Source organism: Eriocheir sinensis, unplaced genomic scaffold (genome assembly GCF_024679095.1).
Source record: "Eriocheir sinensis breed Jianghai 21 unplaced genomic scaffold, ASM2467909v1 Scaffold1372, whole genome shotgun sequence".
Classification (NCBI taxonomy): Eukaryota; Metazoa; Arthropoda; class Malacostraca; order Decapoda; family Varunidae; genus Eriocheir; species Eriocheir sinensis.
This window is the reverse complement of record NW_026110709.1, coordinates 15,552-43,411: the sequence shown is the minus strand read 5'-3', so window position 1 is coordinate 43,411 and position 27,860 is coordinate 15,552. Positions and strand designations below refer to the sequence as shown.

The 27,860-nt window shown below is 43.7% G+C and overlaps 2 long non-coding RNA genes across 3 annotated transcripts; one reads left to right on the top strand and one right to left on the bottom strand.

Moving 5' to 3' along the window:
- Window positions 1–8,159, top strand: LOC126989906 (uncharacterized). The gene is made up of 5 exons (XR_007743848.1): window positions 1–1,125; window positions 2,888–3,026; window positions 5,019–5,130; window positions 7,113–7,296; window positions 8,012–8,159. It is a non-coding gene; the product is annotated as an uncharacterized LOC126989906 (long non-coding RNA).
- On the bottom strand, window positions 7,373–27,860 carry LOC126989905 (uncharacterized). 2 transcript variants are annotated; one of them, XR_007743847.1, is made up of 4 exons: window positions 27,771–27,860; window positions 13,175–13,320; window positions 9,504–9,686; window positions 7,373–8,120 (listed from the first exon to the last, which is right to left on the bottom strand). It is a non-coding gene; the product is annotated as an uncharacterized LOC126989905 (long non-coding RNA). The 2 variants fall into 2 exon arrangements; XR_007743846.1 differs by lacking the exon at window positions 27,771–27,860 and adding an exon at window positions 27,406–27,530.

The window sequence follows — 27,860 nt, the reverse complement described above, 5'->3', positions numbered from 1 at the left end:
ACTGATTTCAGTTTCACATTCCTTTATTACCCTGGGGAAAAGTTCATCTGGCCCTGGCGCCTTGGTGACTTTAAGTCTTTCTATCTGTCTAATCACGAGCTCCCTACTCATGTAGATGTCGGTTAATCCTTCTACCTCTTCTCCCCTGTAGATCTGTTCTCCCTGAGGTATATCATCTAATCTTTCTTTGGTAAATACAGTTAAGAAATACCTATTTAACGCCTCGCTCATTTCCTCATCTCTATCAATCAGTGTTTCTCCTGACTTAAGCGGCCCTATCTTATCCCTAACCTTGGTCTTATAAAGCTGAAAGAAGCCCTTTGGATTGGTCTTTGCTTCCCTGGCATTTCTAATCTCATAATTATGTTTTGCCATACCCGTGTTCTTTTTCACTGTTTTAGCTAAATCGTTGTGACTATCCATTAGGTGAGTTTCCCCCTTTTGATCCTAACCTATAGTTACTAGACTATATAGATAACTAGACTCCTGCTTCGTCCCTCCACACTAAGCCATATAGTTTTTAACACTTAATGAATAGTTATAGAGTTGTTTATGTTACTCTGTTGCCTTTGAAGTTAATAAATAGTGAATAATTGTTGATGAGGAGGTAAATATTGTTAGGCCCGCCGCCTGCCCCAGTGTTCTTCCCGCGGCCATGTTAAGGTTCCTCGCGCAGTGCTGGGAGAAAAGGCACAAATGTCTGAATAAGTGAAGATAATTGTGACTTTATTTCAGGTTAGAAAATTACCTAACACTGAAAAGGAAGGTGTGTGAATAAGAAGAAGGGAGGAACGAGAGGAGGAGGACCTGACTCAAAGCGTTACAGGTCAAAAGAAGATGATGAACCACCCCCTCCGCACCATGGCCAGCACCGCACCAACTCCTGCCCACACACAGCCATGGGTGAGGGAACGTCCCGCCCCTCACTGCCCCATCAAGCACCTGCTGTCCTGCCCCCCACGCCACCTGCTCCCACGACACCTCCGTGCCCTGGCCGTGCTGCCCACCCTGACCTGCCCACAGTGCTGGCGGCGGCAGGCATGCACCCTCACGGCAGGAAGCTGTCACCCGCCTCACCTGCGCCTTCCTCAGGAGGACGGGGCAGCCTGTGAGGCCCACATGCCGGTAAAGATTCGTTTTTTACTCCTGAAAATAAAAGGGATAATGTTTACGAAAGCGCGTCACCTCCTCTGGCGACGACCGCGGCGACGCTGCAGCCGCCGCAGCCATAAAATAGCTCGCAGAGGGGGTGGTTGCGCCCTCCTCGACCCCCCCTTCTAACCAGGGGTGGCATTGCCCCCCCTGGACCCCCCCTCACATGTATATGTGACTTATTTCAGCGAGGAGGTATTTCTCGCAGCACCGGCTGCAGCATCGCCGCGGCCGCTGCCAGAGGAGGCTTTCGTAAACATTACTCCTTATTTTCAGGAGTAAAAAAAAAGTCCTTGAATTGGATTTTCAAAGCGTTTCCATGACTGTTGAAGGTTTGTAGAAAAGATATATGAAGAGATACTGATGTTTCATAAAGTAGATACTGGCACGGACCTAAAACGAATCTTTACTTACATGCCTCCACACCAGGGCTCGTGTGAGTGACTACATCGCTGCAGCCCTACTTAGTTAGGTATGTGTTGAGAGAGTTGCCCATCTCACTGCGGTACTTGTCACCCTAGCCATGGGTTAGATCTCATTATTCCATGCATTTTGAACCCCATACATATGCATTGCAAATTGACAGAAACACTGCTACCGATTTTAAAAGTTAGTGTTTTTTTGCGGCCGCGGTGTTGTGGGCCCAGGCGTGGGAGGAATAGCGTACGACTCTCAATAATTTGGGCCACACTCGCCTGGTAAGGTTATATTAATTCTACGGTGTTCTACTGCTACTGTTGTATTTCTCTAGTTTTACGAAACAGTTATGGCTAACACTGTTTACGTGCACCACATTTGACTGCTCTGGCGACGGGCGCGGCAGCGGTGCAGCTGGTGTTGCGAGAAATATCTCCTCGCAGAAATAAGTCGCATATACATGGGGGGGGGGTCCAGGGGGGGGGGGCGCAGGGGGCCGTTAGCTGTTAGGTCGTAAAGTTCGGTTGGGATAGTTTAAATATGTTCCCCCACCCTAAATCCTCTGCGAGCTATTTTGTGGCTGTGGCGGCGGATGATGAAATTGCAATAAGTCAGTTTGTAGTAGTTTCTGAAGAAAAAAAATTATCTCCAAATGAAAAAGCACAATGTTTTGGCCCAAAATAAATAGCCAGTGTATCAAATTACAGGCATCTTGTACCTCACACAGTGTATGCATTTCTTCTCAGCCATGGCGCACTCCTGTGATTGATGATTGCCAAGGCATTTGAAACATTATTTTGGGGCTTCCCCATTTCTGTTAGCAGTACAGTTGGCCTCAAGATGGCCGTATCTCTGACAATGATAGCATATAATTGCATGGTATCTGTCTCTCACTGTGTATATTCCCCATTCTAATATCACCTTGTCGTGATTCTTGTGACTCGGCTCTCTCACAGTTGGGTCACACCTCAGAATGTAGTGCATCGTGCTGCCCGCCGCAGGCTTGCTAAGAACCATCTCAATCTTATCCTCAACACCCTCAATTGTGTATAAGAACTCATTGCAGTCTAAGATGGTCTGCTCTATCTTTTCCTTGGTCTCCTCTTTATGCACATTGCATCTCTGGTTTCATCTTTCCAACACTCTTGGTACTAATTTGCTCAACAGACTCCAGTTTTTGAGCAGCCTCATCCCTTGTGTTCTCATTATCAAAGTTCATGACAATGTTACCTCCATTAGTGAGTCGTGAATCAGTTATTTGAATGCCATTCAATGCCTGGGAAACTCAATCCTTCATGTCTGTTGCCTTCTTTTCCAGGGGCTTCGTGGTGCAGTGGTTAGCACACTCGGCTCACAATCGAGAGAGCCCGGGTTCGATTCCTGGGCGGAACGGAAAAATTTGGGCGGCTTCTCCGATACCCTACGCCCCTGTCCACCCAGCAGTGAATGGATACCAGGTATTAATCGGGGGTTGTGTCCCATCTCCTGGGGTCTGTTCCCTTCTCCTATAATTCCTTCCCCTTCTGTCCCTCTCCGGCATATGACCACAGATGTTGTGTCCCGTCTCCTGGGGTCTGTTCCCTTCTCCTATAATTCCTTCCCCTTCTGTCCCTCTCTGGCATATGACCACAAATGTTGTGTCCAGTCTCCTGGGGTCTGTTCCCTTCTCCTATAATTCCTTCCCCTTCTGTCCCTCTCCGGCATATGACCACAGATGTTGTGTCCAGTCTCCTGGGGTCTGTTCCCTTCTCCTATAATTCCTTCCCCTTCTGTCCCTCTCCGGCATATGACCACAGATGTTGTGTCCCGTCTCCTGGGGTCTGTTCCCTTCTCCTATAATTCCTTACCCTTCTGTCCCTCTCTGGCATATGACCACAAATGTTGTGTCCAGTCTCCTGGGGTCTGTTCCCTTCTCCTATAATTCCTTCCCCTTCTGTCCCTCTCCGGCATATGACCACAGATGTTGTGTCCCGTCTCCTGGGGTCTGTTCCCTTCTCCTATAATTCCTTACCCTTCTGTCTCTCTCTGGCATATGACCACAGATGTGGTGTCCCGTCTCCTGGGGTCTGTTCCCTTCTCCTATAATTCCTTCCCCTTCTGTCTCTCTCCGGCATATGACCACAGATGCTGCGCCCACTAAACAAAACTTTCCAACTTTCCATCCAGGCCCCTCAAGAGAGCCTACCGGCACTACAGGAGTACACGTAAAAAAAAAAATAATAATAATAATAAATAAAAAAAACATGTCAAGTCCCTATGACACACTGTGCTGGCTCCGGCTCTGGTCACATTACTACCATTAGATTTGCATTGCTGGCGTGAGGTGCACTCTTCATTACGCACACGCTCGCATACTTACGTGTGTGTGTGTGTGTGTGTGTTCATTAACCCGGTAGCAGCAGCCATCATGTTTCTTAATGGTCCCTTCTAGTGAGAAAAATGAGAAAAAAATCACCCCTCTCACAAACCATTTCATAATGTATATCAAAGCATTTGTGATCAGATTATGTATCATCTATTTTTGGGGTTTATATCATGGCACAAATTTGGCCCGTCGCTGCTACACGGTAAAGCCACAAATTTGGCCCGTTGCTGCTACACTGTAAAGCCACAAATTTGGCCTGTCGCTGCCACACGGGAAAGCCACAAATTTGGCCCGTTGCTGCTACACTGTAAAGCCACAAATTTGGCCCTTCGCTGCTACACGGTAGAGCCACAAATTTGGCCCATCGCTGCTACACTCTAAAGCCACAAATTTCGCCAGTCCCTTCTACACTGTAAAGCCACAAATTTGGCCCGTCCCTGCTACACGGTAAAGCCACAAATTTGGCCAGTCCCTGCTACACTGTAAAGCCACAAATTTGGCCAGTCACTGCTACACGGTAAAGCCACAAATTTGGCCCGTCACTGCTACACGGTAAAGCCACAAATTTGGCCCGTCACTGCTACACTGGAAACCCACTAATTTGGCCCGTCACTGCTACACTGGAAACCCACTAATTTGGCCCGTCACTGCTACACTGGAAACCCACTAATTTGGCCCGTCACTGCTACACTGGAAACCCACAAATTTGGCCCGTCACTGCTACACTGTAAAGCCACAAATTTGGCCCGTCACTGCTACACGGTAAAGCCACAAATTTGGCCCGTCACTGCTACACGGTTAATTATTGATACACAAGACCACAAAATCCTGCTGAGCTATCTTTAATATTTTTAGAGCTAGCTCACAAGACGTCCAATCATTTCCATGCATATTTCCTATTTCTTTCATACTGTCCCTGATATTCATGTGTGTTTGTGTGTGTTTTTCTCCGGGTGTATTTCATGTGCATCACTGGGAGATTGTGTGTACGTATGGCAACTATCCACGCACACACACACCAAACCCCGTGGAGCTATCTTTAATATTTTTAGAGCTAGCTCACAAAACGTCCAAACTTTTTCAGACCTGGCGGCTGTGGGAGTCAAGTTGTTGGTGGTGCCCAGGCTGGAACACTCCCCGCCCAGGGCTACGACAACCTGAGAAGGCACAGCAAGACTCTGCCCCTGGCTTATAAGGTATTGGTGGTGGTAGTAGTAGTAGTAGTAGTAGTAGTAGTAGTTGTAAGCCAAGATGTATAATAACTATTTGTGGTTTTGTTAAGGTAGGTTAGGTTTAGGGTATCTTCTAACACATGACAGCCAGCACCTTAGGGTATAAATCAACACAGAATGACCTCACTTCGTTGCATAGAAAGTCTCATTAGCAAGGAAGCATAGATGAATTTTCTGGGTCAAGACCTATAGTGTTTGCTTTGGGCTTTGATAGGTTAAGTTAGGCCAAGTGTAGGTTATCTTCAAACACAGGACAGCTGGTAACTTATGGTATAAATCAACACAGAATGACCTCACTGTGTTGTATAGAATGTCTCGTTAGTAAGGAAGCATGTATGAATTTTCTGAGTCAAGAACTGTAGTAACTGTTTAGGGTTTTGTTAGGTTAGTTAAGTTTATGGTATCTTCAAACACATGACAGCCAGCACCTTAGGGTATAAATCAACACAGAATGACCTCACTGTGTTGTATAGAATGTCTCGTTAGTAAGGAAGCATGTATGAATTTTCTGAGTCAAGAACTGTAGTAACTGTTTAGGGTTTTGTTAGGTTAGGTAAGTTTATGGTATCTTCAAACACATGACAGCCAGCACCTTAGGGTATAAATCAACACAGAATGACCTCACTTTGTTGTATAGAAAGTCTCATTAGCAAGGAAGCATTGATGAATTTTCTGGGTCAAGACCTATAGTGTCTGCTTTGGGCTTTGATAGGTTAAGTTGGGTCCAGTTTAGGTCATCTTCAAACACAGGACAGCCAGCACCTTATGGTATAAATCGACACAATGACCTCACTGTGTTGTATAGAATGTCTCGTTAGTAAGGAAGCATAGATGAATTTTCTGAGTCAAGACCTGTAGTAACTGTTTAGGGTTTTGTTAGGTTAGTTAAGTTTAGGGTATATTCAGACACATGACAGCCAGCACCTTAGGGTATGAATCAACACAGAATGCCCTCACTTTGTTATATAAAATGTCTTGTTAGTAAGGAAGCATATATGAATTTTCTGAGTCAAGACTTATAGTAACTGTTTAGGGTTTTGTTAGGTTAGGTTAGTTAAGTTTAGGGTATCTTGAAACACTTGGCAGCCAGCACCTTATGGTATAAATCAACACAGAATAACCTCACTTTGCTGCATAGAAAGTCTTGTTAGTAAGGAAGCATGTATGAATTTTCAGAGTCAAGACCTATAGTAACTGTTTAGCGTTTTGTTAGGTTAGTTAAGTTTAGGGTATCTTCAAACACATGACAGCCAGCACCTTAGGGCATAAATCAACACAGAATGACCTCACTGTGTTATATAAAATGTCTCGTTAGTAAGGAAGCACATATGAGTTTTCTGAGTCAAGACCGGTAGTAACTGTTTAGGGTTTTGTTAGGTTAGGCTAGTTAAGTTTAGGGTATCTTGAAGTGCATGACAGCCAGCACCTTATGGTATAAATCAACACAGAATGACCTCACTTTGTTTTATAGAAAATCTCATTAGCAAGGAAGCATAGATGAATTTTCTGAGTCAAGACCTGTAGTAACTGCTTAGGGTTTAGTTTGGTTAGGTTAGTTAAGTTTATGGTATCTTGAAGCGCATGACAGCCAGCTGTTCAAGTGATCTCATACAAGCAAGCATATCAACCTGGTAGCAGCGACGGGCCAAATTTGTGGCTTTACCGTGTAGCAGCGACGGGCCAAATTTGTGGCTTTACCGTGTAGCAGCGACGGGCCAAATTTGTGGCTTTACCGTGTACCAGCGACGGGCCAAATTTGTGGCTTTACTGTGTAGCAGCGACGGGCCAAATTTGTGGCTTTACCGTGTACCAGCGACGGGCCAAATTTGTGCCATGTTATAAACCCCCCAAAATAGATGATGCATAAACTGAACACAAATGCTTTGATATATATTATGAAATGGTTTGTGTGAGTGATGATTTTTTCTCATTTTTCTCGCTTGGAGGGACCATTAAGAAACATGATGCCTGCTGCTGCCACCACCACCGGGTTAACATGTGCTGGCGACGATCTGTTCACACGTCACTTGCCGCAGCGTTGAGGCGGGATGCAGCGTGCTCTGAGGCGACCCCGGGCAGGAGGCAACATGTGACCTCCTGCGCCAAACCTTTGACCTCTATTCAGGAGCAGTAAGTAGCGGGCTTTTTTTTTTTATATATATATTTTTCTTTACGCCCTTGAACTGTCTCCTTAGCTGTAAAAAAAAAAACTGACTCATTGCCGTTCTGGAGTTAACAGACTGTGATCCGGGTGAACGTATTACTCGGGTGACATGTTAACTTATTCACTTTGAGGCGAGTGTTGCTGTTGAGAAAATGAGTCATCCTCACTTTGCTCTGAGTCTGAAAGCATTATGGAACATTATCTCTCTCTCTCTCTCTCTCTCTCACGGCCCACATTTCGACCGCCACACATATTTGACCAGGCTTTCCTAGGAGTTGTGGGCATTTCCAGGGGTAGTTTTGTGACCCTTCCTCTGTACTGTGAACCTAACGAAACACACATTTGACAAGGCTTTCCTAGGAGTTGTGGGCATTTCCAGGGGTAGTTTTGTGACCCTTCCTCTGTACTGTGAACCTAACGAAACACACATTTGACAAGGCTTTCCTAGGAGTTGTGGGCATTTCCAGGGGTAGTTTTGTGACCCTTCCTCTGTACTGTGAACCTAAAGGAACACACATTTGACCAGGTTTAAATATATCCATTGTAATATATATTTCCACACTTTATTTGTCTTATCTTTTATAGAAATACAGGTGAGAGAGAGTTCCATCTCCTCATCTCTCTCTCCCTCTTTGCCCTTCCTTGCCTCAATTAATCTCCCCGTAATCTTCTTCCCAACAGGACTTGTCTCAGTCTCATCTCGTCTCCTCAGCATCCAGGGAGCATCTTGAAGGCCTGACTGGTCTCCTCGGCTCAGTGGTCTCGTCTCTGTCTCCTTCCCTGCAAGAGTCTGGCAGAGTTTAGTGCCAAGAGTGTGTGTGTGTGTGTGTGTGTGTGTGTGTGTGTGTGTGTGTGTGTGTGTGTGTGTGTGTGTGTGTGTGTGTGTGTGTGTGTGTGTGTGTGTGTGTGTGTGTCTCTCTCTCTCTCTCTCTCTCTCTCTCTCTCTCTCTCTCTCTCTCAGGCCCCACCGGGTGTCCCCCCAGTGGGTTTACAACCCCCACAGACACATGCCCCCCCAGACACATAAGGGACCCCCCCCCCCTCTCTCTCTCTCTCTCTCTCTCTCTCTCTCTGCAAGAAGTGTCAGTTTGGTCAATAAATATTCAAGCAATTTCTGGTGTTTTTTTTCGTCCATTCTGCAAAGTTTTCAAAGACACAGACCTTGATAAAAGTGGAGATAACAGGGAAACGAAGAGGAGGAGGAAGAAAGGAGGAAGGAAAAGGGAGTCGAACTTGGAGGAGGAAATGAACGAAACCACCAAAATTATGCCGGAGAAATACACAGACCTTGATAAAAGTGGAGATAACAGGGAAACGAAGAGGAGGAGGAAGAAGAGGAAGACAGGAGGAGGAAGAAGGAAGATTAAACTATTTTTTTGTATAGGAGGAAGAGAGGAATGAAAAATGGACTTGAACTTGGAGGATGAAATGAACAAAACCACCAAAATTACACTTGAGAAATACACAGACCTTGATAAAAGTGGAAATAACAGGGAAACGAACAGGAGGAGGAAGAAGAGGAAGACAGGAGGAGGAAGAGGAAAGATTAAGCTATTTTTTGGTATAAGAGGAAAGGAAGAAGAGGTGGAGAAAAATGGACTTGAACTTGGAGGAGGAAATGACCGAAACCACCAAAATTAATCCTGGAGAAATACACAAACCTTGATAAAAGTGGAGATAACAGGGAAACAAAGAGGAAGAGGAAGACAAGAGGAGGAAGAGGAAAGATTAAATTATGTTTTGACGTGGGAAGAGAGGAAGGAAAAGGGAGAGAAATGGAGTTGAACTTGGAAGAGGAAATGAACAAAACCACCAAAATTAATCCCGGAGAAATAACAAACCTTGATAAAAGTGGAGATAACAGGGAAACAAAAAGGAGGAGGAAGAGGAAAGTAAATTATTTTTTGACGTAGGAAGAGAGGAAGGAAAAGGGAGAGAAATGGAGTTGAACTTGGAAGAGGAAATGAACGAAACCACCAAAATTACACTGGAGAAATACACAGACCTTGATAAAAGTGGAGATAACAGGGAAACCAAGAGGAGGAGGAACAAGAGGAAGACAGGAGGAGGAAGAGGAAAGATTGAACTACTTTTTGGTATAGAAGGAAAAGAGGAAGAGAGGAAAGAAGGGAAAAACGGAGGAAACATGGAGAGAATCAGTGAGGGGAAGTACCTGTTCTTGAGGCAGCCCCTGACCTGACGTAGCCTTGTGCCTGAGCATACACTGGGGTGGGTTGCTTCACTCACCCACAGTCACCATGCGTCCTCCCCCCAGGTGATGAGGTACGTGGGTGTCCCCTTGGTGGTCTCCTGGGCTCACTGGAGGGCTGAGTCTGGTCTCATCTCAGCTCCTTCCCTGAAAGAACCATCACAGAGTTAGTGTGTGTATGTGTGTGCATCAAATTCAAGTGCCAATATCTCGGCAAGCACATCAGTTAGGAACACAAGATTCTAACACAAGATGTTCCTAACACTCACCTACAACACCTGTAACTGGCAGGGCTCATAACCTTCTAGCTCCTGAGAAATCTGCACTTAACTAAAAACTTTCTAACAAAAATATCCAAAATTCAATGACAACCTCAACTGGCAATATCTCGGCAAGCACATCAGTTAGGAACACAAGATTCTAATACAAGATGCTCCTAACACTCACCTACAACACCTACAACTGGCAGTGTTCATAACCCTCTAGCTCCTGAGAAATTTGCACTTAACTAAAAACTTTCCAACAAAAATATTCAATTATCAGTGACAACTCTAACTGCCAATATCTCGGAATCTACATCAGTTAGGAACACTATAGGAAGGCAGACGTGGAAAACCTCAGGAAACATTACAGAGAGCTGGACTGGGATGAGCTAATGGGAACAAGTGAAGTGCAGGAAAAAGTGTGATATCTTTATGGAGGCGTATAAAACAGGGTCAAGAAGTTTGTACCAGAAACAGACCCAAAGAGAAGGGAAAAAGGACTGGTTTAATGCAAGGTGTGCTAAGGCAAAAGAAAAAAAGAGACAAAGCAAGGAAAAGACTAAAAAGAAATAAAAACCAAAGGAATAAAGAAGATTTTAAGGCAGCGAGAAATGAATACGTGAAAATAAGGAAGGAAGAAGAGAAGGGATATGAAAAGGATATTGTGGAAAAGTGTAAGGAACAACCCAAACTATTTTACAGATTCATAAATGGAAAGATTGAACCAAGAGAAACAATTGACAGACTGAGCGACGGGAGTGTGACAACCGCTGATCCTCAAGACACGGCGGAGTTACTAAAAAAAGAGTTCCGGCAAGTTTTTACTAAAGAATCAACGAGCCACAAGAAAACAAGACAAATGTTCACATGGAAGAAGTCTCAGTATACAAAGAGGAGATATAGAACTGGAACTTGGAAGAGGGGAAAGCTGTTGGACCAGATGGAGTCTCAGGGAATAGATTAACATTTCTGTTTTTCTTTATATATATTTCCTTACAATCTTCCACTTCACTTAGTTTAGCTGTTCTGTGTGTGTGTGTGTGTGTGTGTGTGTGTGTAGCAGCAACATCACTCGCCCGCTGTGGTGTGTCTGTGGGCCTGGCCGAGGGTGCAGGCAGCAGCTTCCTCGGACAAGGGTGCCCTACAGACGGCGTCCAGCAGGCACACGGCCCCTCTCCAGGCCTGTGGGCAGGGCACTCACCCGCAGAGTGCCGGCACCTTCTTCTTCCTCTTCATTCTTCATTCCTCTTCATTCATCCTACGCTACTCACTCTTCATTCATTCTTCTCCAGACCTCTGAGGCCCAGCATGCCTTCCTTCCTCCCTCTCTGGTCTTCCTTCTTCATTTTTCTCTAGGTGTTTCTGCCAAGAGTGTCCCACGCGGCACACTGCTGTACTGTCTGTGCCTTTATCTCCCCTCAGCCCCAGAACAGTGCTCAGCCTTCCCTGCTGGAGCCACTTGCCCGTCCATCACCCGGCCACTGGCCAATACAAGGCTTGACAAGCACCACTGGAGTGTTCCTAGCTTCCTACCTTGACCCATTACATATTCTGCCATCAATTCCCTCGGGGCAGCAACCCTAACAAGCCATCACAGCTCCCAGGCCGGAACTCTGCCCCAGTGGTCTCTGCTGGGCCGGGTTTAAAAAGTCCATCACAGCTCCCAGGCCGGCACTCTGCACCAGTGGTCTCTGCTGGGCCAGGTTTCTTGTGGAACAATTCCCTCGGGGCAGCAACCCCAACAAGCCATCACAGCTCCCAGGCCGGCACTCTGCCCCAGTGGTCTCTGCTGGGCCGGGTTTCTTGTGGAGTGCAGGGAAACTTGACAAACCCTCACACAGCGTCCCCTTGATAATCGTGCTGATGGTCTGTTGTGGCGGCCTGAGTCACCGCTGCTGCACTGTGCCGGGGCAAGGTGGCTAGGGGCAGACGGCACTGTTCACTGTGGTGTTGGCTGTTGCACTGTGCCAGGGCAAGGTGGCTCAGGGCAGGTGGCATTGTTCACAGTGGTGTTGGCTGCTGCACTGTGCTGGGGCAAGGTGGCTCGGGGCAGGCGGCACTGTTCACTGTGGTGGTGCTTGTTGGCTGTGTTGGGTGTCTCTGTTGAGTTTACTCTCACAACTGAAACTTTGGCCACACTCTTCGCATTCATGGGGTCCTTCACCAGTGTGTGTGTTGAGGTCACTGTCTTTCTTTCACTAGTCTTTTCATTCCTTTCTTTCTTTTCTGTTCTTGTTGTTCCTCCATGTCTGTCTTTCTCTCTTCGTCTTCTCTTTCTTCTTGTTCTTCAGCCAGGGCGGGGTTCCCAAACACTGTCCTCCACCGCCACCACATAAAGCAGCCCCACACAACACCTCAGGGGAAGTGGATCTTCATGTGCCTGGCAATATTCCGCTTGGTCTTGAAATGTTTTAGACAAACATCACACTTGAACTCTCTCAGATCAGAGTGTGTGGCAATGTGGCTGTTCAAAGCAGACTTAGAAAAGAACCTTCTGTCACACTCAAGGCATTCATGAGGTCTTTCACCAGTGTGTGTAAGTATGTGTCTATTTAGTTCCCTCTTCACACTGAACCTTCTGTCACACTCAGGGCATTCATGAGGTCTTTCACCAGTGTGTGTAAGGGTGTGTACTTTGAGGCTACTCTTCTGAGTGAACACTTTGCCACACTCTTGACATTCATGAGGTCTTTCACCAGTGTGTGTAAGGGTGTGTGTTTTAAGGTAACTCTTCCTACTGAACACTTTGCCACACTCTTGGCATTCATGAAGTCTTTCACCAGTGTGTGTAAGGATGTGTGTGTTAAGGTTACTCTTCTGAGTGAACGCTTTGCCACACTCTTGGCATTCATGAGGTCTTTCACCAGTGTGTGTAAGGGTGTGTCTGTTAAGGTGACTCTTTTGAGTGAACACTTTGCCACACTCTTGGCATTCATGAGGTCTTTCACCAGTGTGTGTAAGGGTGTGTCTATTAAGGTCACTCTTCGTACTGAACACTTTGCCACACTCTTGGCATTCATGAGGTCTTCCACCAGAGTGTGTGGGTGTGTTTGTTGAGGTCACCCTTCCCTGGGAGTCTTTTCCCACACTCTTGGCACTCATGCTTCCCTTCAGCGGTGTGTGCAAGGCTGTGTCTGGTGAACTTGCTCTTGGTCTCAAACCTTCTCTCACTCAAACTCTCCCTTTACTTTATGGCTGGAGATGCCAGCAGCAAGGTGGTGGTGGTGGTGGTGGTAGCGGTTCTCCTGAGCACCCCTGATCAGAGCATGCAAGGTGCTGTTCAAAGTCATGGCACTTAATTTTTTCTTTTGCACAGAATATGATGAAGGAATTGCACTGTACTGTACTGCATGGTCTGGCACTGATCCTCACAGCAGTGGCAGGCTGCTCCTGCTGGTCCTGGCCCCTCAGGCTGATGCCCGGCCCTGCAGCCTCCACTGCAACAGAAGTCAGCGGCAGAGAGGACGCAGCACGGCACCCGCCTCAGACCCTCGCTGCTGCACCAGCACCAGGGGTGACTGTTGGGACAAAGATCACAGCCTCATAGAAACATGCTTCAAACTGAAAACCAAAAGCATCTACAAGTTCCATAAAATGTAGCAGAGCACAACACAGTTACTGGTTTTCAACCCCAATATTGTGACAACTGCATCAAAGAAACTGAGGCAAAATAGACCCAGAGCAGTGAACTAGCTGCCCTTGACAACCTGGAGGCATCCATGCAGCAGGCAGCTGAAAAGCACCTTGTGGATATGGGAAGCGGAAAACAGAGACAGAACAATGCTGCAGAACAGCCACCACAGAAAAGGGCATCAAGGAAGGGAAAGAACAGAGCAGGGAAGTGTGCAGAGCGTCGCCGCTTTGAGAGAAAGAACAACAAGATAACGTGGATCAAAAACAAACAAAAAAAGAGAAAAATGAAATAAAACCAGACATATTTAAACATGAAAGAATCAAATTGTCACCAACATGATTAAAGGAGACAAAAACTCCGGAAACAAACAACCACAGAGACAAATAAACACTCTCGGAGGCCAAAAAGTAAAGAAGAAAGCTTCCTCTTGCTCTCCGTGAAGACGCAGCAAAGGTGCCGGACAAGGGGACCAGACCCAGGCTGTCCACTGCCTGGGATGCTGTGACCTCCATGACTACTAGAAGGCCTCTGGCTCAATAAAGAGACAAAATAATGCAAGCACTTGTGCTGTACAAAGTCCACAGCAAAACAATGGATGCAACAAACACTTGCCAAAACAACAAGACATTAACAAATATTGGGGAGAATTATGTAGGAAATCAGACCACACAGACCCCAAGGTCCAGACTAGGGTGTCTGTCCTTAAAAATAAGTGATTTTTCATTGATCAGATGCTCCAAAACTTTGCATTTCCCTCTAGTTAACATTAAGCTCAAGGAAGTGACAGTCGAGCTTGTTCTTAAATTAGTCAGTCGTGTTACACTGGACCACTGACGGTGGGAGCTTATTCCATTCTCGCACTACAATGTTGGTGAAGAAATATTTGGTGCAATCTGAATTTACTTGTCTACATTTGAGTTTTATGCCATTCTTCCTCGTTCGCAAAGTGTCATCGATCATAAACAATTTTGTTCTGTCTACATTCGTGAAACCATTAAGTATTTTAAAACATTCGATCAGTTTTCCTCGGAGGCAACGTTTCTCAAGAGAGAACATGTTAAGGGTGGAAAGCCTTTCTTTGTAAGATTTGTTGCGCAAGGAAGGGATCGTTTTTGTTGCCTGACGCTGAACACCTTCTAATTTAGCAATGTCCTTTGCATGGTGGGGAGACCAAAACTGTACCGCATATTCCAAGTGGGGTCTGACTAAACTATTGTAGAGCGGAAGTATTACATCTTTATTCTTGAATAAAAAGTTTCTTTTAATAAACCCAACATTCTGTTCACTTTATATGCTGCATCGATGCATTGATGTGAGAATTTGAGGTTTGACGCGATTTTGACCCCAGGTCCTAAACGCACTGAACGCTTTTGAGTTTAACGCCACCCATTTCGTAATCGAATATCTTATTTCTTGTTCCAATTTGAAGGACCTGGCACTTGTCAACGTTAAAGGGCATCTCCCATCTATCCGACCAATCTGAAATTTTGTGCAAATCCTCTTGGAGGCTTTGCCTGTCTTCATCAGTGAGTTACCAATCTTTATGTCGTCTGCAAATTTACTAATGCGGTTATTGAGTCCAACATCCACATCATTGATGTAAATAATGAAGAGCACTGGGCCAAGAACCGAACCCTGAGGGACGCCACTAGTGACCGGTGCCCACTCTGAGTTAAATCCGTCAATCACCACTCTTTGTTGTCTGTTGCTCAACCAATTCACAATCCACTGGTTTACTTGACCGTCAATACCTATTTGCTTTAATTTATAAAGTAATTTATGATGTGGGACTTTATCAAACGCTTTCTGGAAATCAAGATAGACTATGTCCAGCGATTTGGTTACGTCATAAACTGAGAAGAGGTCATTATAAAAGGTTAATAGGTTTGATAGGCAGGATCTTTTGTTATGGAAGCCATGTTGTGAATCCCCAATTAATGAGTGGCTTTCAAGGTAACTCACAATTTTGTCTCTAATTATGCTCTTGAGCAGCTTACCTACAACTGAAGTTAGACTAATGGGCCTGTAATTACCTGGCATTTTTTTTGTCTTCCTTCTTAAAAATTGGTGTCACGTTAGCCTTTTTCCAATCCGAAGGGACGATGCCTTGTCGCAAGGACATATTAAAAAATTGTGAGGGAGGAGAATTTCAATCTTTGTTTCTTTAAGCAGTATAGGATATATTCGTCGGGTCCGGGACTTTTATTTGTTTTAAGGGATTCGAGACCTTTAATGACTTCATCGGTAGTTATTACAAAGTTTGGCAATGCATGCACGAGATTTAGGTTAGCACTGTTGTCATCACTGGTGTTGGTGGTAGTGGTGGGAGACTGCTTGTGTTAACCCCTTCACTACTGCCGGGCCAAAACAGCGCCCCGCACTGTATCCGAGATCACCGAGTGCGCCAAATTTCAAATGTCGCTATTGAACATAACAAGTTTTCAGCCATAAACTCAACATAATCATCATGTGTTATATATGAAAACATGAAGAATTAAATGGTGCACATAAAGAAACATAACTTATTTGATAATTTTGAGATGTAAGCATAAATATAGAGATAAAATAACTCGTACACTGGCTAAAGCGAGCCAGGACGCAGTACGTACATCCTTGGATATGGTACGGGGCACGCAAGGACACAGTATACGCGTCCTCGTGTTGAAGGGGTTAAACATCCTAGAAAAGTAATTGTTTAAGAGGTTTGCAATGTGTTGGCTGTCAGACACTTGTGCACCATCACTGTTTGTTAAAGGTCCAATTCCACTTCTGATCGCCTTCCTATTTTTTATATAACTGAAGAAGGGTTTTGTATTATTTTTACAGTTGGCTGCAATGTTTTCTTCATATCTACACTTTGCCTGACATACTAATCTTTTCACTCGCCGCCTGGCTTCATGATAAAGTCTAATGTTTCCGGGCGTGCTTTGTTCTTTCTTTAGCCTGCAAAGCAATTTTCTCTCCTTAATCGAGTGTTTAATTTCACTATTATTCCAAGGTGTGCTTTTATTAGTGTTACTTCACTTCTCACACATTGGGACAAAAGTGTTCTGCTGAGTGAGTAAATAATCCTTAAAGTTTAGCCAGGCTTCCTCTACGTTGTCGTCACCTGTATTATTTGTCGGATTTCTACGAAATTACCTCTTGAAATTTAGCATCTTTTCTTTATTTTCAGTCACTGTTGATTGAGCTCTGATATCGACGCACACTAATCTATGATCGCAAGAACCAAGGTGTTCTCCTACCGTGACATTACTGACTAGGTTATCTTGGGTCGCTATAACAAGGTCAAGTATGTTATTTTGTTGAGTTGGTTAAGAAACCATTTGGCTTCAGTAATTTTCTTCTAAAAATTCAATCATTCTATGTGACTCGCCTTCTGTGCCTGACAGTGTCGCCCAGTCGATATGGGGGAGATTAAAGTGTCCTAATGTCAGTGAGTCGCTGTTATTAAGTGACTGCATTATAACACTGTACATTTCAACATCTTCTTTGAGTGATTGCCCCGGAGGCCTGTAGGTGATAGATATATTTAGATTGAATTTTGCAATGTTTACTCGCACGCACAAATGTTCAACGTTAGTCTCTTGGTGTTCTGTCAGTGGGTTGCAAATAGTTTTTGATGTAAAGGGCAACGCCACCACCTCTACAGTTAACACAATCTTTTTTGAAGAGTGTAGCCATGTAGTAATTCACTTTAGTATGGCCTTCCTAATATCTGCTGAAGAAATTACAACTTGTCATGAACAGAGCTGCAAGGCTAATAAAGGCTCTGCCCCCCCCGTGAGAGAATAACACTTGCACTTATAGACTTGCATTGGCTACCCATTAAGGCACGAATAGTCTACAAAATATGTGTCTTGACTTACCAAGCAAAGCGACTTGGTAAACCTGGATATATGAGAACTTTACTACAGGATTTTCATTGGACACTGGCGTGTCAGTGAGACACAGTGCAGAACAGCACAGACTCTATGAGCCAAGGGTCAACCTGGAACTGGGTTTCAGAGCATTTGAGAAGAGTGCCCCGCGGCTCTATAATGAGTTACCCAGGGATGTTAACCCGTAGCGTACCGCCCTATGTGATACAAAAGTGGCCCCAGTACCGCACTGGGAGTAATTTTTTTTAATTGGCTAAATCCCTTCAAAATGACCCCAGTAACAAGGGAAGGAATATATATATATATATATATATATATATATATATATATATATATATATATATATATATATATATATATATATATATATATATATATATATATATATATATATATATATATATATATATATATATATATATATATATATATATATATATATATATATATATATATATATATATATATATATATATATATATATATATATATATATATATATATATATATATATATATATATATATATATATATATATATATATATATATATATATATATATATATATATATATATATATATATATATATATATATATATATATATATATATATATATATATATATATATATATATATATATATATATATATATATACATGGTATAATTCTAGTGTTTGCCCATACTCACCCCTTGCAACCAAAATTGGCTAGGGGGCCATTGAGACTTCGGGGAATGCGGTGGTAAACATGAAATGCGTCGCAAATGCATAGTTTTTTAGTTATGAGGGGTTGAAAAATACCCTAGATGTAGGGAAATTCTTTACAATTACTTAGATGTAGGGAAATTTCATACATTCCGGTTTTTTTTTTTACAACGTACGGAAACCACGCAAGGTAATTATTGAAAATCACTCCGCACCTCGAAAATACGATATTACGCCTCCATATTGTACTTAAGGGCATATTATACATACGGACGATGTGTTTACATGGCGATGCCATTGCAATATGAGCAGCGTTGCCAACAATCCGGTTGGCAATGGTACGCTAGGTTAGCGATGGTACGTTTAGTTAGCGATTAGCCCACGCATGAGACCAGGTGTACCACGCGTGGTTATTTTTTTTTTTAGAACACGCACCTTTCCCTAATACTATTTCCGATGGTACACTAGGTTAGCGATGGTACGCTTAGTTAGCCATTAGCCCACGCATGTGAGACCAGGTCCACCACACGTGGTTATTTTTTTTTTAGAACACGCACCTTTACCTAATACTATTACCGACGGTACGCTAGGTTAGCGATGGTACACTTAGTTAGCCATTACCCACGCATGTGAGACCAGGTCCATCACGCGTCGTTATTTTTTTTTTAGAACATGCACCTTTAAGAAGAGGGGGGTCAAGGGGGGGGCACAGCCCCCCCTTGGTTAGCAAGGGGGTCATAAAGTTCGGTTGGAGTAGTTTAAATATGCTCCCCCACCCAAATACCCCGAGTTCACGCAGGTCCCCCAAGATCGTTGGGGGACGGGGATTAATTCTTTTACTTTTAAGTACTTTGTTTTTTTTAACTATGATATATGGAGGCATATTATCGTATTCTGGAGGCGCGGAGTCAATATCCACAATCACCTTGTATACCGGGAATATGAGCCCGTGAAGCAGATTCAAAATCCGGTCAGTAAGGATTTACGTGCTCAAACAGCTCAGGCAGGAGGTTCGAGAGCCTGCACTTCCTGCACAAGCCGCAGTATACTGTTTAAGGCGCGGCGTTGGATGGATCCCGGCTAGCTGGTGGTTTTACTTGTGTCAGTGATAAACAATGAAGATACACTGTGTTTGGTGCCACGGACTCTACTTGGAGGAAAGAAACCTTGTGATGAGGTGACAACCTACTAGAGAGGGCATGAGTGTGGTGGAGGTGGTTTATGTGAGCACTGATGGCGCCGGTGCCACGACAGATGGTGAGGTGAGCATCGTTTGGTGGGTTCACGACGCTTCTCTCCCAAAACAAGCTTGGGGATCCACTGAGTGCGTGGTTTTCGTATGGGAAACACTAAATTCGTCGCAAGCACTTATTTTAGTGGTGGTGTGAGGAAAAATTCCTTAAATTTAGGGAATATCCCTAGATCAAGGGAGTTTTTATCCCCCCCCCACACACACTAAAAAATACGCGAATGCGACAGATTTCATGTCCCCCACCCGGAACCCCGCATTCCCACCAGGTCCCCAGGCTTGTAGGGTAGGAGCGTTAGTATCCAATCAGGAAGTGCCATGTATTTCTTTTGATCACAGATTTAAACTCAAACTTAGTACAAAACTGATTTTGTTTACCTCTCAAATCCTTCAGTAGTCATTAATGTTTATATTAAGACCAATGCCAAATTTCTGTGGAACATAATTTTACATACATGCATACATTTGCTACGTGATTGGAGATAATGGTATTACTGCTAAGTCCAATCACTTGCCAGCTAATTCCAATCACTTGCCATTAAAAATCCAAACATATAAATTGAGTCATCAAAATAAAATGCCGTTTATTTCAAATTTATATTTATCTTTTGCCCTTAGGGGCCTAGTGACGAAATACATAAAAAAAAAAAATTCTGGGAAAGAAAACACATGATGAATGAGAATGCAAATAATGTTTTAATATGCTTGCAATGATGATAATACATAATATGGCTAAACCAAACATAATTTCTGGAAGTTAAAATGAAAGTAAAATTCCTATTGAACATCACTGAAGCATGAAATTATATTATTCCAAGACAACTCTTCCCAGCTGCTACTACTCCATTTTCAACCTTAATTGTAGCAGTTCTACCCTGAATCACATCCGTTACACATTTATTTTGAATAACACAAACTTCATCTGGTGTCACTGGGAAAGAAAAATCGTCAGAACTGCCCCAAACAAAGTGATCCTTCTTAGCTTCCAATTCCTTAAGAAAGTGTACCTCAAGGCCCTCTTCTGCTACTCTTTCTATTCTACCAAGACAAGCTTTATGTGTAACAGTCTTTCTACCTTTGAAAGTAGAATGAATGACAGGTAACTTAACCATAACCCACGATCCTTGCTCAGGTTGCTGTTGAAGATCTATGAACTGCAGTGCATTTTCAGTGGCAATAGTTTCTAAACCAATTGAGTCATCATCACTGTCTTCCAACGGTACCATGCTGGCTTCTAGCGATTCATCACTGGAAGAATCTTCATTTTCCTCAGTTAGAGTGTTCACTGATGTTGAAGCAGTCACTGGTTCAGATGTCTGAGCAGACTTGCCTTTCTTGGGTAGTTTTGAATCCTTACTGCGTTTCTTGAGCTCTAAAGCTTGTTTAGCATTGCGTTCCTTTTCAAGTAACTGTACTGCAGCTGATGAAGAAAGAGCAAAGGTCTTGTCTCTAATGTTTTTTTTGTACTTAGGACCTTGTGTTTTACGTGGTGATGGGAACCACTTGTAGCCCTTAAATGCAGCGCTGATAGTTGATCCTTGTTTGGGCTTGTTCTTCATGTTTGGTGATAGGAATGTCTCTTTTGATGGGAGTCTGAAGTTAACTTCAGCTTTTTTTTGTAAGAGAAACCTTTTTACTTTATCAGTCAGGGCCAAATCACATGCTGTTGCTCTGCAGTGCTTAGAAGACTGAATGGTATTATACATAGATTCCACACACTCTGCTTCTTTAAGTTCTTGCTGGAATCGAGATTCCTGGGAAGAATCAGTTTGCACACCAGTGTGCACAGGAGTATGAAAGTCAGTCTGTGTCCCTTTCTCTACTATACCACCTTGGTCAATTCCATCAAATAGTACTGTAGCACAAGCTTTCATTGCTTCTGTTGTGATCTTTGAATAGTCAGGAGCCTCAGGATCAAATGGGTGTAGTCCACACTTCCGAAAACCATTAATTAAGTTAAGAATGTTCTCCTTCTTGCAAGCTTTCTTGTACATAGGGAGAAAGACTGTAGCAAAGTAAGCCTGGGTAAGTGTTTCATCAGGGTGACTTTCTTGCCAATCTGCAGCTGCAGTCCTCCAAGCCTTTTTCATTGGACCAAATACTGAGACGTCCAGTGGCTGCATAAAGTGAGTTGAATTTGGGGGCAACCCATACAGTATTATCTGAGCTGCGCGCGTGATGGGGGGCCCGCAGGGGGTGGGCAGTGGTGTACGGTACGTATAAGCTACCGACGACCCGCCAATGGCTTCTGTGTAGTCCAACACACGTAACTTGTTCATAATACATTAAATTTGTGCAAAAAATCACGGTCTTAGTAAATAACATTCAGTTACCAAAGTGATTAAGTTATCTATCACTGTGGTTGATCAGTCGACCACTATGGTCGACTGATTGACCACTATGGTCGACTGATTGACCACTATGGTCGACTGATTGACCACTATGGTCGACTGATTGACCACTGTGGTCGACTGATTGACCACTGTGGTCGACTGATTGACCACTGTGGTCGACTGATTGACCACTGTGGTCGACTGATTGACCACTGTGGTCAACTGATTGACCACTGTGGTCAACTGATTGACCACTGTGGTCGACTGATTGACCACTGTGGTCGACTGATTGACCACTGTGGTCGACTGATTGACCACTGTGGTCGACTGATTGACCACTGTGGTCAACTGATTGACCACTGTGGTCGACTGATTGACCACTGTGGTCAACTGATTGACCACTGTGGTCGACTGATTGACCACTGTGGTCGACTGATTGACCACTGTGGTCGACTGATTGACCACTGTGGTCGACTGATTGACCACTGTGGTCGACTGATTGACCACTGTGGTCGATCACTGATCGGATACTAACACAGAACACTATATAATAAAGTAAAGGAACTACGAAAATTACGAATCCAGTAACACATGCAAACTTAAAAATAATGTTATGTCGCATAGATTGACGCATTTTGGAAGGATAATATTTCGTGATCGGATTCTAACACACAGAGGATTTTTGATTTAGTATTCGATCACTGCTCTTTACTAGGACAATGTGCTATTTAAACAACTATTTCAAAAGTTCCTCGTGTTATTCCAACATTCCACAACACCATAACATCATAATATTAAAGAGAAAACGTAAAGATATATCATTTATAATTTTATGAAAATTTTTATTTCCTTACGGGTTGCCGTAAGAATCGGGAGAAAACAGACAGTATCTTACCTTTCGAGTATGGTAGAAGCTAAACTATTTATCCCATTTACTTCATTTTTTCACACAATATTTAGCTTTTATTCCTTTACATATTGGTGGTCTGTCTGATAATATATCTTTTGTAGTTTTCTCAGTAGAAGTTTTTTTTCAACCAAAATTGAAAGTGATCGGACTCTAACACAGTGATCGCATACTAACGTTCCTACCCTACGCTAGGTTAGCGATGGTACGTTTAGTTAGCGATTAGCCCACGCATGAGACCAGGTGTACCACGCGTGGTTATTTTTTTTTTAGAACACGCACCTTTCCCTAATACTATTTCCGATGGTACGCTAGGTTAGCGATGGTACGCTTAGTTAGCCATTAGCCCACGCATGTGAGACCAGGTCCACCACACGTGGTTATTTTTTTTTTAGAACACGCACCTTTACCTAATACTATTACCGACGGTACGCTAGGTTAGCGATGGTACACTTAGTTAGCCATTACCCACGCATGTGAGACCAGGTCCATCACGCGTCGTTATTTTTTTTAGAACATGCACCTTTAAGAAGAGGGGGGTCAAGGGGGGGGCACAGCCCCCCCTTGGTTAGCAAGGGGGTCATAAAGTTCGGTTGGAGTAGTTTAAATATGCTCCCCCACCCAAATACCCCGAGTTCACGCAGGTCCCCCAAGATCGTTGGGGGAAGGGGATTAATTCGGCTTCTTTACTTTTAAGTACTTTGTTTTTTTTAACTATGATATATGGAGGCATATTATCGTATTCTGGAGGCGCGGAGTCAATATCCACAATCACCTTGTATACCGGGAATATGAGCCCGTGAAGCAGATTCAAAATCCGGTCAATAAGGATTTACGTGTTCAAACAGCTCAGGCAGGAGGTTCGAGAGCCTGCACTTCCTGCACAAGCCGCAGTACTGTTTAAGGCGCGGCGTTGGATGGATCCCGGCTAGCTGGTGGTTTTACTTGTGTCAGTGATAAACAATGAAGATACACTGTGTTTGGTGCCACGGACTCTACTTGGAGGAAAGAAACCTTGTGATGAGGTGACAACCTACTAGAGAGGGCATGAGTGTGGTGGAGGTGGTTTATGTGAGCACTGATGGCGCCGGTGCCACGACAGATGGTGAGGTGAGCATCGTTTGGTGGGTTCACGACGCTTCTCTCCCAAAACAAGCTTGGGGATCCACTGAGTGCGTGGTTTTCGTATGGGAAACACTAAATTCGTCGCAAGCACTTATTTTAGTGGTGGTGTGAGGAAAAATTCCTTAAATTTAGGGAATATCCCTAGATCAAGGGAGTTTTTATCCCCCCCACACACACACTAAAAAATACGCGAATGCGACAGATTTCATGTCCCCCACCCGAAACCCCGCATTCCCACCAGGTCCCCAGGCTTGTATGGGGAAAGGGGGAGTATGGGCAAACACTAGAATTTTACCATATATATATATATATATATATATATATATATATATATATATATATATATATATATATATATATATATATATATATATATATATATATATATATATATATATATATATATATATATATATATATATATATATATATATATATATATATATATATATATATATATATATATATATATATATATATATATATATATATATATAATATAAACTTGACATGGGTAAGCTTGGGTGTGATTCTGGAATAATACCAAGCTGTCACCTCAGCAACAAAAAGCTTGAAACAGGTAAACTTGACATGGGTAAGCTTGGGTGTGATTCTGGAATATTACTGACCCATCCACAGGGACGGATTGCACCTTTCTCCCATCGGGGCAGCCAGACTCGGAAGGCTCCTCAACGAAGCAGTGCGTGTCATCCGAGCAAAAAACGAGTCACGGCCACGTCCCTCCACCGCCCGTGTAAATAGACGCCGTGCATCGCAACAAACCCGTAACCGTGATCCCGCAAGTACCACCACCTGTATTACCAAGCCTCTAGATAACTTAAAAATCCTTAGTTTCAATGCGCGTAGCCTAAGAAACAAATTTGATGAACTGAGATGTCTTGCTTTAACAGAAAATTTTGACATAATTGCTATAACCGAAACATTTATCGACACCACAAATATTGATTTAAGTTCCGAATACAACATAGATGGCTACAGACTCTTCAACAAAGATCGTGTAAACCGTAGAGGCGGTGGCGTCGCCCTTTATGTCAAAAGCTATTTGCAACCCACCGACAAAACACCAGGAAACAGTAACGTTGAACATTTGTGCGCAAGTAAACATTGCAAAAGTCAATTTAAATATATCTGTCACCTACAGACCTCCCGGGCAATCACTCGATGACGACCTTGAAATGTACAGCGTCTTAAGGCAGTCACTTAATAACAACGACTCACTGATATTAGGAGACTTTAACCTCACCCATATCGACTGGGCGACACTGTCAGGTACAGAAGGCGAGTCACATAGAATGATCGAATTTCTAGAAGAAAATTATCTAAGCCAAATGGTTTCTGAGCCAACTTGACAAAATAATATACTCGACCTTGTTATAACGACCCAAGATAACCTTGTCAGTAGTGTCACGGTAGGAGAACACCTCGGTTCTTGCGATCATAAATTAGTGCGCGTCGACATTAAAGCTCAATCATCAGTGACTGAAAATAAAGTAAAGGTGCCCAATTTCAAAAGAGCTAACTTCGTAGAAATCAGACAAAAACTAACAGAAATACAACTATCAGATGACGGCAACGTAGAGGAAGCCTGGCTAAGCCTTAAAAATCACTTACTCACTCAGCAGAACACATTCGTCCCCTTGTGCGAGAAGCGAATTAACACTAATAAAAGCCCACCGTGGTTTAATAGCGAAATTAAACAATCAGTCAATGAGAGAAAATTGTTTTACAGGTTAAAGAAAGAACAAAGCACGCCCGAGAACATTAGACTCTATAATGATGCCAGGCGACGGTAAAAAAGATTAGTCGGTCAGGCAAAGCGTAGATATGAAGAAAATATTGCAGCCAACTGTAAAAATAACCAAAATCTTTCTTCAGTTACATAAACAACAGAAAGGCGATCAAAAGTGGTATTGGACCTTTAACAAACAGCGACGGTGCACTAGTGACTGACAGCCAACACATTGCAAACCTCTTAAACAATTACTTTTCCTCGGTGTTTAATACTAACAGTCTTCCTCTCGCTACCACCAACACCAGTACTATTGTAAATCTCGAGCATGCATTGCCTAATTTTGAAATAACAACCGATGAAGTCCTTAAAGCTCTCCATTCACTTAAAACAAATAAAAGTCCTGGACCTGACAAAGTATATCCAACTCTGCTGAAAGAAACGAAATACTCTCCTCCCTCACAACCGTATTCAATATGTCCTTGCGACAAGGCATCGTCCCTTCAGATTGGAAAAAAGGCTAACGTGACACCGATTTTCAAGAAAGGAGACAAAAAGTACCAGGTAATTACAGGCCCATTAGTCTAACTTCGGTTGTAGGTAAGCTACTTGAGGGCATAATTAGAGACAAAATTGTGAGTTACCTTGAAAGCCACTCATTGATTGGGGACTCACAACATGGCTTCGAAACAAAAGATCCTGCCTATCAAACCTATTAACCTTTTATAACGACCTCTTCACTGTTTATGACGTAACCAAATCACTGGACGTAGTCTATCTTGATTTCAGAAAGCGTTTGATAAAGTCCGCATCATAAATTACTTTACAAATTAAAGCAAATAGGTATTGACGGTCAAGTAAACCAATGGATCGCGAATTGGTTGAGCAACAGACAACAAATAGTAGTGATTGACGGATTTAACTCAGAGTGGGCGCCTGTCACTAGTGGCGTCCCTCAGGGCTCGGTCCTTGGCCCAGTGCTCTTCATTATTTACATCAACGACGTGGATGTTGGACTCAATAACCGCATTAGTAAATTTGCAGACGATACAAAGATTGGTAACTCGGTTCTCACTGACGAAGACAGGCAAAGCCTCCAAGAGGATTTGCACAAAATTTCAGCTTGGTCGGATAGATGGGAGATGCCCTTTAACGTAGACAAGTGCCAGGTCCTTCAAGTTGAACGAGGAATAAGAAGTTCGAATACGAAATGCGCGGCGTTAAACTCAAAAGCGTTCAATGCGTCAAAGACTTGGGGGTCAAAATCGCGTCAAACCTCAAATTCTCACAGCAATGCATCGATGCAGCAAATAAAGCGAACAGAATGTTGGGCTTCATTAAAAGAAACTTTGTATTCAAGAATAAAGATGTAATACTCCCTCTACAACAGTTTAGTCAGACCCCACTTGGAATATGCGGTACAGTTTTGGTCCCCCCACCATGCAAAGGATATTGCTAAATTAGAAGGTGTTCAGCGTCGGACAACGAAAATGATCCCTTCCTTGCGCAACAAATCCTACGAAGAAAGGCTTTCTATCCTTAACATGTTCTCTCTTGAGAAACGTCGCCTCCGAGGAAAATTGATCGAATGTTTTAAAATACTTAATGGTTTCACGAATGTAGACAGATCAACATTGTTTATGATCGATGACAGTCTGCGCACGAGGAACAATGGCGTAAAACTCAGATGTAGACAAGTAAATTCAGATTGCACCAAATTTTCTTCACCAACGCTAGAAAAGCGAGAATGGAATAAGCTTCCACCATCAGTGGTCCAGTGTAACACGATTGACTCCTTCAAAAATAAGCTCGACCGTCACTTCCTTCAACTTAATATCAACTAGAGTAGAAATGCAACGTTTTGGAGTCTTCTGATTAATGTAAAATCACTTAGGTTTAAGGACAGACCACCAAGTCTGGACCATGGGGTCTGTGTGGTCTGATTTTCTATGTAAATCTATGTAAATCACCTGAACCTCCCCCAAAAAGCTTGAAATAGATAACCTTGTAATACGCACTGTGTGGGCGTGGAGGCGTGGGGGCACTGGGTGGGCGTGGAGGTGTGGGGGCACTGTGTGGGCGTGGCGGGGTGGGGGCACTGTGTGGGCGTGGAGGCGTGGGGGCACTGTGTGGGCGTGGAGGCGTGGAGGCACTGTGTGGGCGTAGAGGCGTGAAGGCACTGTGTGGGCGTGGAGGCACTGTGTGGGCGTGGGGGCACTGTGTGGGCGTGGAGGCGTGGGGGCACTGTGTGGGCGTGGAGGCGTGGGGGCACTGTGTGGGCGTGGAGGCGTGGGGGCACTGTGTGGGCGTGGAGGCGTGAAGGCACTGTGTGGGCGTGGGGGCACTGTGTGGGCGTGGGGGCACTGTGTGGGCGTGGGGGCACTGTGTGGGCGTGGAGGCGTGGGGGCACTGTGTGGGCGTGGGGGCACTGTGTGGGCGTGGAGGCGTGGGGGCACTGTGTGGGCGTGGGGGC